This window comes from Pelobates fuscus, chromosome 1 (genome assembly GCF_036172605.1).
Source record: "Pelobates fuscus isolate aPelFus1 chromosome 1, aPelFus1.pri, whole genome shotgun sequence".
Classification (NCBI taxonomy): domain Eukaryota; kingdom Metazoa; phylum Chordata; class Amphibia; order Anura; family Pelobatidae; genus Pelobates; species Pelobates fuscus.
In genome coordinates this window covers 31,526,453-31,541,315 of record NC_086317.1, presented here as the reverse complement: position 1 = coordinate 31,541,315, position 14,863 = coordinate 31,526,453, and the positions used below count along the sequence as shown (strand labels likewise).

The 14,863-nt window shown below is 45.9% G+C and overlaps 1 protein-coding gene across 1 annotated transcript in view; it reads right to left on the bottom strand.

Moving 5' to 3' along the window:
• KCNJ6 (potassium inwardly rectifying channel subfamily J member 6) overlaps positions 1 to 14,004 on the bottom strand; it is a 210,876-nt gene extending 196,872 nt beyond the window's left edge. The window contains exon 1 of the mRNA XM_063447305.1: positions 13,626 to 14,004. The gene's annotated coding sequence lies outside the window, so the exon portion shown is untranslated. The remainder of the gene's footprint in view (positions 1 to 13,625) is intronic.
• Positions 14,005 to 14,863: the final 859 nt, after the last annotated feature.

Here is a 14,863-nt window from a genome sequence, read left to right as displayed (position 1 = left end):
TAAGGTGCATGCATATGGCTAAAGGATCTTGTATATGGCGGTATCTTGTATAAGGTGCATGTATATGGCTAAAGGACCTTGTATATTGCTGTATCTTGTATAAGGTGCATGTATATGGCTAAAGGATCTTGTATATGGCGGTATCTTGTATAAGGTGCATGTGTAACGGACCGTTTCACTTACAAGAGGATAAAACCCAGTTTAGGCGATAATCCCCTTTCCAGATGCACAGGCAGCTACTGCAAACACCATTCTCCCGACTGGAACCACACGAACACTGGAACAGCTGAACAAGAAAAGCAGACATCGGCTTACACTCTTGGCAGTCAGCTTACAATCCCATTCCCCCAAAGACCGAGACGACACATCGCTTTGAGGGTTAAGCAAGAACTCAGGACTGGCTCAGCCAGCCCGGCTTTTATTCACAAACAAGTACATACAGGACACTCCCAGGGGGAGGATGAAATTGACCAATCACATGGATGTACCTCCCACACCTTTCCTCCCCTTAGATTAACACTTAATCCAATTATACAGTACACACTTTTCCCCAATTCCTGGATGTACCCCAAATACATATGATACACCCCTAAAACAGGTATCCCCTGATAGCCCTGATCTGGGTGAGCAACATACTCAAAAATCACCCAGATCGGACCAGGGGTTCGGGAGTTATGAGCAGGCAAAGTTTTGACCGACCGCATGGGTAAAGTATCCGAAAACAGTTCCATGCATTTTGGCCCTGCGGTCGGTCACAAACAAGGGAATGAAAACAGGCGAATTGCCTGTGTTATAAAGCCTGGAGAGGGTTTGAATGAATTCCCTTGTTTGTGGGGTTCTTTCTACCGAACGGCGGGTCATTCGGTAGTTTCCATACGAATTTCTGGAAGTATGGAGGTCTCAGCGGTGTTTGCCTAGTCAAGTGTCCGATTTCAGTTCCAGACACTCGACGGCAAAACACCGCTGTTCGGTAGTTAAAGATGGCCGCCGCCACGTGGTTGTTTCCTGAATGGCGGCCACCCAGAGGACACAGAACACATTACATGATTGCCAATTACCCGTTTGCAACATTGTTGCAAACGGTAATTGGAGGCACACTTAGTCCTGGGTGGTCTGGTTGTTCGGTAGTTTCCCCCATACAACGAATGGAGTGATTCTACCGAACAATCAGATGAATGCTGTACACATATATAACCCAGGTTAACTGCATACAAAAATACATACATGACATGAAAGTATTAAAGGCAGGATTACTGTACTACGCTCCACAGTCTTAAAGGGACAGTAGTCCCAAAATGTCCATTGCTGATTTTAAAGGGCCAGTAGCAGCAATACAAATTAGTACATGCCCAAATATAGTCTTTAAAGTGCAATATGTCCAGGGGCCATAGTCAGCGGGCAGGAGGCTAGCAGCCAGGCCTCTCCAGTTCACAGTGGTGAAGCTGGTTTCGCCACATTTCTCCCCTTGGCCAATTAGACTAACAGGGTACCTGACTTTCTGCCGGTCAGTGCCCTGGTTAGTCCAGCAACCCACCCACAAAACAGAAATAACAGAGCAGCCCACCCACACTAACCGGTTACTACATCTGGGTGAGGAAGGATTTTGTCCAAGTTCTGGTGTTTCACCACTGCTGGGTGGGAGACGGGTTGGCTGCCTTGGTGGGTTGCTGAGGGGGCAGAGACCAGCGGTACTCTGTCCTGTTGCCAGCACTACCACGGGAGTAGTCTGGTGGGCGTCTGGTTGCTGGAGACTGGTTGTCTCCCCTTTAGGTGCGCAGCTCGACTGCCGGAGGGGGAGACCGACTGTCTCCCCTTTGGATCCATCACACTGAGGCTGGGGAACAGGACCGACCGTCCCTATCCCTTGTGCTGTAAGTGCAGAGACTACGGTCCCATCTGCACAGTTGTGGGGCTTAACATCTCCCCTTGGTGAGTTAGGCTGCCGCTGGAGAGAGGTTGTAACAAGCTCCTCTCTCTGGACGGTAAACTGCCGCTGGGGAGGGGGTTTAGCAGGCTCCTCTCCCTGCCACTCTCTCTGCTGGTGGAAAGGGGGACCAGCTGTCTCCCCTTTCATTCTCTTGTCCGGCTGCTGGGGTGCGAGACTGACTGTCTCTGCTCCCTGCAGGACACACTGCCGCTGGGGAGGATGGACGACACCATCAGCTCCCTGGGGCACACACTGCCGCTGGGGAGGGAGGACGCTGCTCTCCTCTCCCTTCCCTTCACACTGCCTTATTGGCATATCACTTTGCTGCTGGGGGGCAGGAACAACAACCTCTGCCCCCTGTAACTCAGCCTGCCGCTGGGGAGGAAGGACTGCACCTTCGGTTCCTTTGGACACACACGGCTGCTGGGGAGGATGGACGACACCATCAGCTCCCTGGGGCACACATTGCCGCTGGGGAGGGAGGACGCTGCTCTCCTCTCCCTTCACTTCACACTGCCTTCTTGGCATCTCACTTTGCTGCTGGGGGGCAGGAACAACAACCTCTGCCCCCTGTAACTCAGCCTGCCGCTGAGGAGGAAGGACGACACCTTCATCTCCCTGGGGTTGCTCACAGGACCAGTCTAGGAACTCTGCCACCTCGGGTACTGCTGGTTGCTGTTGGGCGGAAGGGCCGGTTGTCTCTTCCCAGGCCTCATTGATGAGTCGCAGGTAATCCCCCTCCAGGTTCCATTCTTGGGTAACTAAATATCGTAGGTCTGCCTCGAGGTCAATAGCGCCAAAGAGACCCAGCATGTTCTCTCGGATGCCGTACAGGTCCCAAAAACGATAGTCGGTATCTTCCCCAAAGTCCTCGTCACCACTATTATCCCAAAATAGACCGGGGCCAGTGTAATCTCCACCTTCTGGGAACTCATACTCTGCCATCCTGGGGACACACTGAGCCGCGTACCACTGTAGCGCCTGGTATGCGTCGTCGAGCACCAGTTCTGCGTATACTAGAATCTCGAGTCTAGTCACCCACTTTTCTGTGGTCTGTTTTCTCAGGAGGGGCATCCGCTCTGCCATTCTAGCCAGAATTCGCTGCCTTCTGCTGCGGCGCTGATCCCCTCGTGAATACTGTACTTCCTCTAGGGCTTCGTCCCACAATTCGGCTCTGACAGTCTCTCTGTACATCAACATGTCCTCTTCTGACATTGCTCTAGGCCTCCGGAGTACGGAACCGTACAATCTATCCTGCAACTTCTCCTCCATTTTCTGAGTTCCTTTGTAGATAGGGTCGCTGTACGGATACTAGCGTTGCCCTCAATTTGTAATCCAGAAATGGTGTTGTCTGTAGCTGTCCCTCTGGTTGTAGGAACGATCCCGCCGCTTGCCACCAATTGTAACGGACCGTTTCACTTACAAGAGGATAAAACCCAGTTTAGGCGATAATCCCCTTTCCAGATGCACAGGCAGCTACTGCAAACACCATTCTCCCGACTGGAACCACACGAACACTGGAACAGCTGAACAAGAAAAGCAGACATCGGCTTACACTCTTGGCAGTCAGCTTACAATCCCATTCCCCCAAAGACCGAGACGACACATCGCTTTGAGGGTTAAGCAAGAACTCAGGACTGGCTCAGCCAGCCCGGCTTTTATTCACAAACAAGTACATACAGGACACTCCCAGGGGGAGGATGAAATTGACCAATCACATGGATGTACCTCCCACACCTTTCCTCCCCTTAGATTAACACTTAATCCAATTATACAGTACACACTTTTCCCCAATTCCTGGATGTACCCCAAATACATATGATACACCCCTAAAACAGGTATCCCCTGATCAGGGGCGGGCTGGGCCGGGGGGCAGGGAGGCAATTGCCCCCCAGGCCGCCCGAAATTCTTTTAGGACCGGCCGCGGCGGGCCGGCCCTTTAAATGCTGCAGCCGCCGAGCGCTCTGTAAAGAGCGCTCAGGCGGCTGCAGAACAGATTCTCCCCTCCCTCCCCTCCCTTGTAGGTGGCCGAGCTGGTCTCCGGTCCGCGGTCCCGGCCGGAGTGATAGGAAAGTGCACTGAGTGTGCACTTCCTGTCAGTCCGGCCGGGTACAGGAAACAGAAACCCCTGTTCCGCGCGGAACAGGAGTTTCTGTTTCCTGTACCCGGCCGGACTGACAGGAAGGTGCACACTGAGCACCTTCCTGTCACTCCGGCCGGGACCGCGGACCGGAGTGCAGCTCGGCCACCTACAGGGGGGGGGGGGGCAGGGGGTAAGAAGGAGGGGGGAAGAGTAAGAAGAGGGGAGGGGGTAAGAGTAAGAAGAGGGGAGGGGGTAAGAGTAAGAAGAGGGGAGGGGGTAAGAGTAAGAAGAGGGGAGGGGGTAAGAGTAAAAAGAGGGGAGGGGGTGAGAGTAAGAAGAGGGGAGGGGGTGAGAGTAAGAAGAGGGGAGGGGTGAGAGTAAAAAGAGGGGAGGGGGTGAGAGTAAAAAGAGGGGAGGGGGTGAGAGTAAAAAGAGGGGAGGGGGTGAGAGTAAAAAGAGGGGAGGGGGTGAGAGTAAAAAGAGGGGGGGGAGAGTAAAAAGAGGGGAGGGGGGGGAGAGTAAAAAGAGGGGAGGGGGGAGAGTAAAAAGAGGGGAGGGGGGAGAGTAAAAAGAGGGGGGGGAGAGTAAAAAGAGGGGAGGGGGGGAGAGTAAAAAGAGGGGAGGGGGGGAGAGTAAAAAGAGGGGAGGGGGGGAGAGTAAAAAGAGGGGAGGGGGGGAGAGTAAGAAGAGGGGAGGGAGAGTAAGAAGAAGGGGGGGAGGGGGAAGAGTAAAAAGAGGGGAGGGGGGAAAGTAAAAAGAGGGGAGGGGGAGAGTAAAAAGAGGGGGGAGAGTAAAAAGAGGGAAGGGGGGGAGAGTAAAAAGAGGGGAGGGGGGAGAGTAAAAAGAGGGGAGGGGGGAGAGTAAAAAGAGGGGGGGGGAGAGTAAAAAGAGGGGAGGGGGGGAGAGTAAAAAGAGGGGAGGGGGGGAGAGTAAAAAGAGGGGAGGGGGGGAGAGTAAAAAGAGGGGAGGGGGGGAGAGTAAGAAGAGGGGAGGGAGAGTAAGAAGAAGGGGGGGGAGGGGGAAGAGTAAAAAGAGGGGAGGGGGGAAAGTAAAAAGAGGGGAGGGGGAGAGTAAAAAGAGGGGGGAGAGTAAAAAGAGGGAAGGGGGGGAGAGTAAAAAGAGGGGAGGGGGGAGAGTAAAAAGAGGGGGGGGGAGAGTAAGAAGAGGGGAGGGAGAGTAAGAAGAAGGGGGGGGAGGGGGAAGAGTAAAAAGAGGGGAGGGGGGAAAGTAAAAAGAGGGGAGGGGGAGAGTAAAAAGAGGGGGGAGAGTAAAAAGAGGGAAGGGGGGGAGAGTAAAAAGAGGGGAGGGGGGAGAGTAAAAAGAGGGGAGGGGGGAGAGTAAAAAGAGGGGAGGGGGGAGAGTAAGAAAAGGGGAGGGCCGAGGGGGGGAGAGTAAAAAGAGGGGAGGGGGAGAGTATAAAGAGGGGAGGGGGGAGAGTAAAAAGAGGGGAGGGGGGGAGAGTAAAAAGAGGGGAGGGGGGAGAGTAAAAAGAGGGGGGGGGAGAGTAAAAAGAGGGGAGGGGGGGAGAGTAAAAAGAGGGGGGGAGAGTAAAAAGAGGGGAGGGGGGAGAGTAAAAAGAGGGGAGGGGGGGAGAGTAAAAAGAGGGGAGGGGGGGAGAGTAAGAAAAGGGGAGGGCCGAGGGGGGAGAGTAAAAAGAGGGGAGGGGGGAGAGTAAGAAAAGGGGAGGGGGGGAGAGTAAGAAAAGGGGAGGGGGAGAGTAAGAAGAAGGGGGGAGTAAGAAGAGGGGAGGGAGGAGTAAGAAGGGCGGGGGGAGTAAGAAGAGGGAAGAGAGAGAGTAAGAAGAGGGGAGGGGGATAATAAGAGGGGGGAGTAAGAAGAAGGGGAGATAAGAAAAAGAGGGGGGTAAGAAGAAGAAGGGGGTAAGAAGAAGAGGGGGGTAAGAAGAAGAAGGGGGAGTAAGAAGAAGAAGGGGGAGTAAGAAGAAGAGGGGGGAGTAAGAAGAAGAAGGGGGTAAGAAGAAGAAGGAAGGGGTAAGAAGAAGGGGGAGTAATAAGAAGAAGGGGGTAAGAAGAACAGAGGGGGGAGTAAGAAGAAGAGGGGGGAGTAAAAAGAAGAGGGGGGAGTAAAAAGAAGAAGGGGGTAAGAAGAAGAAGGGGGTAAGAAGAAGAAGGGGGGGTAAGAAGAAGAAGGAAGGGGTAAGAAGAAGGAGGAGGGTAAGAAGAAGGGGGAGTAATAAGAAGAAGGGGTAAGAAGAACAAGGGGGGGAGTAAGAAGAACACAGGGAGGAGGGGGGGTAAGAAGAACACGGGGGGTGAGAACACACAGAGGGAGGAGTGAGAAGAACACAGGGAGGGTGGAGGGGGGATGAGAAGAGCACAGGGAGGGTGGGTGAGTGTGAGAAGAGACCGCTAGGGGAGGGTGGGGGAGAGGAGAGACCACTAAGGGGCAGAGGAGAGCTCTAAGGGACAGAAGGGACAGCTCTATAGGACAGGGGGCAAAACAGGGAGCTCTTTAACACTACGCGCACACACACACACACACACACACACACAATGCATCCCTATACATACACAGAAACACAATGCATCCCTATACATACACAGAAACACACAATGCATCCCTATACATACACAGAAACAGAACATGCTTCCCTTACACACAGAGAAACACACAATGCATCCATTACACACACACACAATGCAACCCTTACACACAAAGACAATGCATAATTTGCACACATACACAGAAACATACAATGCAAACCCTTACACACACATGCAAACACACACACTGTTTTTCTTACATACACACAGAAACACAATGCATCTCTTACACTCAATGCACACACATACAGACACACACCTTGCATCCCTTATGCATACAAACACAGATTCACACAATGCATCCCTCACACACAACCAGAAACACATAATACATCCCTTATACACAAATACACACTGCTTCCACTACACACAAACACACTGCATCACCTGCACAAACTGGTATCCCTATACACTACATACCATAAGCACACATATTAGATAACACATAACACATCCCCTACACACTCCACTCCCTGTGAGCGAGCTCATGGGTGGGTGGAACATACAAGTGGACTTATGAGTGGGCCTTATGGGCATACTCACCGTCAGGCACTGGAGCCCAGACCTTGAGCTGTGTAAGAGGCCCCCAAAAAATGGAGCTGCTTCCAATTCTCCCAGAACGTTGAATTTTGTGACCACAGTTGCAAACAGCCTCCAGAGGTCCTGTTCTACACCAGACCAGTGGAGCCAAACTGCAGCCCATCATCATCCTCATCTAATTGTAAGTAGGCAATCTAGTATATTATTAGTGACACTAATCTATAATTTACCTCACATTAAAGGGACACTATAGCTTAATGAAGTGGTTCTGGTGTCTATAGCTGGTCCCTGCAGGCTTTTTAATGTAAACACACACTGTGTGCAGCACTGGCGTTAGTTCATATGGCAGATCATACGGGTGGGGCATTGTGATGTCACATGGGGGGGGGGGGGCAAATTAATATTTTGTCTAGGGCGGCAAAAATCCTTGCACCGGCTCTGATCCTGGGCAGGTGCACCAGTCTACTGGTGACCCACAGGAGGGGAGTGCACTGATTGCACTGCACTCTCCTCCTGCCCAGACCCGTCTTGACCGCAGTGCAAGTGCCCTCTGCCCCTAATTTACAGTGGCTCACACTCACAACAAGCAGTGCCTGGAGCCCTTTGCAGAGACGGAAACAAAGAGGTTCTGCGGCAGCTGGCCGTCCTGCAAGCATTACATTAAACAGCTGTTCCCCATGCAGCCACAGGTGGCGTTGTGCTGGGAGACTGTGATTACTCTTCATTTCCTCCCAGCCTACAGAACAGCGCATGGGGGAGAGAGGAGGAGGCATGATTTAATCTTGAATAAATCCTCTAAGCAAACCTTTATAAATTTGGGGGGGATCAGCTCTAGTTTCCACAGTTTATTTGTGTTTACTCTCATCTCTGTATTAATATTGAGGGATGTCTAAGTAGTAACATCAGTGTGTGTCAGCAGGGCCAGCCGTTGGGGTGGGCAAGCTGTGCGGTCACGCAGGGTGCCATGACCACAGAGGCGCCCGGCGGCCAACACAGCTCACAAGTTGGGTACACCAGCATATTTAATTTAAACGATTCGCTGGTGGTCCACTGGTGCGCACCAGCAGTAGGTGCAGTCAGATCATATCCTCTCCCTCGTGGTTCCGGCGCTCAGTTACTGAGTCAGAGCACAGGCTCAGAGATTCTCAGCCTGTGCTCTGACAACATTGAAAGTCAGAGCCGTGAAGGAGCGGGTATGGCAAAGAGCTACTGATTAGCATTACATCAATATCCGTTATAAAACCAGAAAAAGGTGGGCATGGATGGTGAACTGATTTGGTGGCGCAATGGGCCACTTGACTGGTTTTGCCCCCCAGGCCTAAGGCTGCCAGCCCTCCCCTGCCCCTGATAGCCCTGATCTGGGTGAGCAACATACTCAAAAATCACCCAGATCGGACCAGGGGTTCGGGAGTTATGAGCAGGCAAAGTTTTGACCGACCGCATGGGTAAAGTATCCGAAAACAGTTCCATGCATTTTGGCCCTGCGGTCGGTCACAAACAAGGGAATGAAAACAGGCGAATTGCCTGTGTTATAAAGCCTGGAGAGGGTTTGAATGAATTCCCTTGTTTGTGGGGTTCTTTCTACCGAACGGCGGGTCATTCGGTAGTTTCCATACGAATTTCTGGAAGTATGGAGGTCTCAGCGGTGTTTGCCTAGTCAAGTGTCCGATTTCAGTTCCAGACACTCGACGGCAAAACACCGCTGTTCGGTAGTTAAAGATGGCCGCCGCCACGTGGTTGTTTCCTGAATGGCGGCCACCCAGAGGACACAGAACACATTACATGATTGCCAATTACCCGTTTGCAACATTGTTGCAAACGGTAATTGGAGGCACACTTAGTCCTGGGTGGTCTGGTTGTTCGGTAGTTTCCCCCATACAACGAATGGAGTGATTCTACCGAACAATCAGATGAATGCTGTACACATATATAACCCAGGTTAACTGCATACAAAAATACATACATGACATGAAAGTATTAAAGGCAGGATTACTGTACTACGCTCCACAGTCTTAAAGGGACAGTAGTCCCAAAATGTCCATTGCTGATTTTAAAGGGCCAGTAGCAGCAATACAAATTAGTACATGCCCAAATATAGTCTTTAAAGTGCAATATGTCCAGGGGCCATAGTCAGCGGGCAGGAGGCTAGCAGCCAGGCCTCTCCAGTTCACAGTGGCGAAGCTGGTTTCGCCACAGCATGTATATGGCTAAAGGACTTTGTATATTGCTGTATCTTGTATAAGGTGCATGTATATGGCTAAAGGACCTTGTATATGGCTGCATCTTGTATAAGGTGCATGTATATGGCTAAAGGATCTTGTATATGGCGGTATCTTGTATAAGGTGCATGTATATGGCTAAAGGACCTTGTATATGGCGGTATCTTGTATAAGGTGCATGTATATGGCTAAAGGACCTTGTATATGGCGGTATCTTGTATAAGGTGCATGTATATGGCTAAAGGATCTTGTATATGGCGGTATCTTGTATAATTAATATACTTAATTTAAAAAAAAACTATTTCCTTTCAACAAATGGATGAGATCCCTTCCCTTTCTATTTACCTATATACTTCCCTCTTACTCTTCATTTCGCTATCTTTCCCTCTGTCACTCCCCACCTCCCTCACCTCACCGCTATCTTGCCTTCCCCCAAGGGAGGACATAAATCTCCAAACCTCCTGGAAACCCCCTTTCTCTTTCCCTCCCTGATGACGACCTCTCAAAACAATCAACTCACTTACCAGCTCACAATAGTAAACCATTATCTTATCTGCTGAAAGACCGAAAAGGGGAACATGAAAATAGGGTATTTCACTTCTTGCAAATAGCTTAAATAAATCATTACGTCACCCGTCAATGTTGTTAAATTAACTTTCACCTTGCATCAATTCCTTAAATGAGAAGAATTACTGTATTTAACCCCTTAAGGACACATGACATGTGTGACATGTCATGATTCCCTTTTATTCCAGAAGTTTGGTCCTTAATGGGTTAAGGAAAATTTAGCCCATGTCAGTAAAGCCGTATTAGCAGCAGCAACATACATTTATTTTAAAAGTGCAAAAAAAAAAAGTTTTCCTAGATTTTAAGATAAATAGTAAAATATTTAGCATGCAGGAATAAGGACAGCAAACAATATAAATCATTCATCGAAATCAAGAGTACCGTCCTTTTCCCACTATGACTATTATCTCTACATAAGCAGCTTCGAAGGCAGTCGGGTGTGAGCATGGTAAAGCATTGCTAAAAATAAACCTGAATTCAATCAATAATAGGAAATCAGGCCCGAGAGTCAAACCAAATTACATTGGAAACATCAAAAACAAATAATTCCCATGGGGCGCTAGAGTTCTCATTAGACAAATGGAACTCTACGGGGTATATTCTAATTTACAACTAACAATCAGTTTTAGTGAATTGATAACAATGGCAGAATTTAGACTAAAACAGAGCTATGACTAGAGTTGATTTAAAGAAAATTTGCAAATCACTTTTTTTCATTTTTTTCTTTTTTTTTTTCAATAAATCGTAAGAGGGTTTGTTAGCTGGAACTGTCCAATTGATTTTCGTGGGTTAATATATTTTGATTATAATTGAAGGTTAGAATTGTTTACCTTGCAACACAGTCATTATCTGTCTATCGACCCTGCCGTTTATGTGATGGTATGATTATACATTTTCCTAGTGGTTATGTCAATAAACATTCCATAAAGTGTGAAGTATTCACAATTCACAAGCGAATTCTGGAAGTTGTAGGACAAACAAAAGCTTAACTGAAAATATACCCGGCTAAAAATATGGACAGGTTTACAATTTTAGCCCAAAAATTTTAATTCACTTGAAATTCCTGCCATTTGACCTCTTTACCCTGAGAGAGCTGAAAAACTACACACTGTTTTTGCTTAGTTTTTAAAAAACAGTTGTCAACTCTGCGCAAGTCATTGCTTAATATCTAAACCCCTAGCTATTTTATTGTTTTTGTTTTTTAAATAGCAGAATCCACTTTCTCCACTAGTAATCAACTTCTTGACAATGCCAACATATAGCAAAATACTAGCAGAACAATAGATAATAAATGATAATACTGGTGTAGTAAGTGTGTGATGAATACGTTGTATTGTGCTAAAATGAAATCACTTTATGTTTGAGAAATATATCATTTATTTAATGTTAGACATTTTTCTTTAAAAAAAATAAAAAATATATATTTTCTGAAAGTTGTAAAACCAGTAGAGAATGCAATTTTTCACTGCAGCAGAGCAATCTGCTTCCTATAGATGAGTTAATAATTTAGTTTGCTCTGAACCAACGTGAGAAGCAGTATTTGGCTTTTCCGCAGTACAACATCAACATGGAAAAGGGCTTTAATTTATAAGACATTCACTTTGATAAAATATCTGCTGGGAGCTCTGATGGCCTTGCAGTTTAATAAGGAAAGAGTATTACACAAGATGATTCTTTCTATGTCGACCTAAGTTATCCTAGAGCTGCAATACTGTTCTCTCTAACCTCCAAGCATGAAATGAAAGCAGTAGCACATATACCATCGAACAGGATGGCTGGTTATTTTTCTAGAGGTGCCAGCACCTTTAATCAAGCCACGAATGGACCTTAGGTGCTGATTTTTGAAAGACTTTTTGTTTCATTGACATAGGTCGAATTGAACCAAGCTCATGACCTAAGAACAAGATTGACCCATGCACAGGAGAAATGTCTGGCTATCCAATGCAGCTCATTTAAAAGGCAATCCTTCATTGATTATGGGTGCTATCAACTGGTCTTAAACCAGGTCCAAAAATACCTTATGGACCCATCTGTTAGAAATATAACTCAACCACGACATTTCCCATCAAGTATTTCCTGGATTCTTGACACAATGTATAATGTAGACATGCATATCTTGTCTTGTACATTACTTTTGAAAAGACCAAACCTCACAGTTGCTGACATCTAGATGTACAGTTCTCTTGGGGAAAAAAAAGGATCATGACTTTCTCTAGCCATGTAAGAACTAGCAAAATCTTGCATACTAAACAACATGCTTAGAATAATTCGTTCATATCTGAATGAATAATTGCAAGGCAAGCGAAAGCAATTGGAGTCTTCTGAGAACTGATGCACATTGAGATGGCCAGACAACCTCAGATACAGTGATAATTAATCAACCAAACTGACTCTAATAGTGCTCTGTCCATGGTACTGAAATGAAACCGCTCTACAACCAACACTGTAAATCAATCCCTTTATGGAGTGATTATATCCCAGTTAATAACCTGCCTTATTACACCCCACCAATCTTTACAAATGACTCAATAGTGATCTGATTTATTTTTTGTTAGAAGACTTAGCAACATATCAGAATCTGCCATGACTATGAAAGGAAGTAATTTGTGGAACATTTTTTTTCCCCAACATTTTTTTTTCCAGAATCACCATGGTGATAAAGAGCTGGTGTCTTCTTCATTAACACTGCATTAAAAGGCAAAGCATCTTCCTTCTTATTCAATTCCCAATATAGATGTAAACATTAGAGAGGCTATAGTGTGTGATCTGTGGAATATCATGTCTGGTTGTGGTTCTACAGAGAGAGCAGTCATTTCAATGCATCAGTAGATAAGGTTCTCACCTTATTCAGTGAAAAGTTTAATGTTTAACAATGTGTGTGCTCAACAGAGATATTACATGATTGGGAGGCAAGCTGTCAGCTACCTACAGTACCCAGTACTCATAGCTCGGGATGCTCCCCTCCCCCAAGTTACATAATGAATGGATACCTACAGCATTCTAGAGACACAGATACATTAGGAGCTTAAACCAGGAACAATTCTTGGAAATGCAATATTTAAGCAACATTACAAAACTGCAACAATTTGTATTATCCTGTTTCAGAATCAAGCCCTTTCAGAATGTAGAAAGGGCACCAGTTGACATTTTATTTTAATTTGCTAGAACAATATTACATTTTTACTGTAAGTGAGCTATTATTAGCTATATTAATGGCACAATTCGCATGCCCTTTTTTATTTAACCCCTCAAGTGCTGGGGAATATGATCAACAGATAGATAGCTTGGCATCAGCAGTAATGCTACTTTTTGAGTACATAGGTTTATTTTTCTTCTATCTTTTTTGATATCCAGAGGTCCAAAGTTTGAAGTTAAATAAAACCCTGGGGATTGGATAACAGATAAATAAGATTTAGTAAAATCAGAATGCAGATTTGGAATGGGGTCTTTTTACATGAGTTAACTTAAACTAAGTAGCTCAAGACAAATTATTGGTAGAAATTCAATTTATTTTTATTTTGCACTAAAATTGTTCTGTATTTTTGTGTTCTGTACAAACCCAGATAAAATGCATTTGAGCATACCCCACACTGCATTATTTCATTCTCTGATACAGTTTGTTAAGTGGGGTAAAAAAAAACCAAAAAAAAAAAGACATAAAATTCATGAAAAATTAACAAGCTAGAATCAGCAGTCCAAGTATAGGAGAAGGAGATGGATTTTACCTTGTAATGATGGGTCCCTCTTCAATTGTTCATTGTGTCCTGGCTGAGATGTTGTTGTGATGAGTATTTCCCCAACTGAGATGCAGGAAGAAATAAATAAAAAACTTGGCTTCCTTCCTTGATCCTCGATCCTGGTGTAAAACCATATCGTATCCAAACATCCCTCCTCTCCAAAAATGACTACATGAGCATCATTCAAGTCTAAAGCTGCCTGTGCTGGATAGTGTCAGCCAATGGCAAAAGGGGATCAGAGTGCAGACAAACAGCCAACTGCATGAAAATAATAATAATGCAAAACAAAATATCACATGCATTGGGGAAAAGTGATGAGAGCCAAGCAAACGAAATGTCATGTAAGCTGCAGATACAATGAATCCTAGTGGTGTTGGTTGCACACAGTCTGCTAGCTTCGTTGTGAACCTTTGGATTGAAGAATGAGGCTGACACTGTGCGCAGTGCCACCTAGTGTCAGAAAGAGAGAAGGCAGGCTGAGAGTGATGCAAGGTTCCATGTTAAAGGTTGTGAATAGCTTAATAGGTTCAGGCAGTGAGACTTTAAATGTCAGATCGATCACATCACTGTCCATGGCGCGATCAGATCATGCCAAAATATGTGACAATGGATCTTGCGCGACTTGCAAGCTGCTTGGATGTTACAAGAACTAGCAAAGGGAGGCACTGATTGGCTCACTGAAGCTTAGGGCTGTTAAGTATGTTACTCTTAATAAAACCCCTTTAATACCAAACATTTTCCAAACATGAATATATATAAAAATATATTTTCTTTTTTACCGCAGTGTATTGGTTTACAGAAACTAAATTGCACGCTTAAAAAAACAAACTATTTTTTTCTATATATATTTGTATTAAAAACATTTTTATGCCTTTTATTTTTAATATTTATTTTATTAATAGAGTGCAGACTGACAGAAATGTACTCACCGCAACCTGCAGTTTTTTTTTACAGAAAGTATATTTTCGATGCAATATATCTAAATCATGCATTAAAATAGGGATCTCATACTCTCCCCCACAAAATATTGATAGCCTTCAACTCCCAGATTTTTTTTTTTAAATGCGACAGATACCCAGAGAATCACGGGAGTTGAAGTTCAGCAACATGTAGAGCATGGGAGGGGGAAAGAGTTTTAGATACCTGATTAAAAATAATTAATTTAATAAAAAAATTTAATAAAATATTTATACCTCTACCCTTCTTTCAGGAGCAGTGAGAGACTG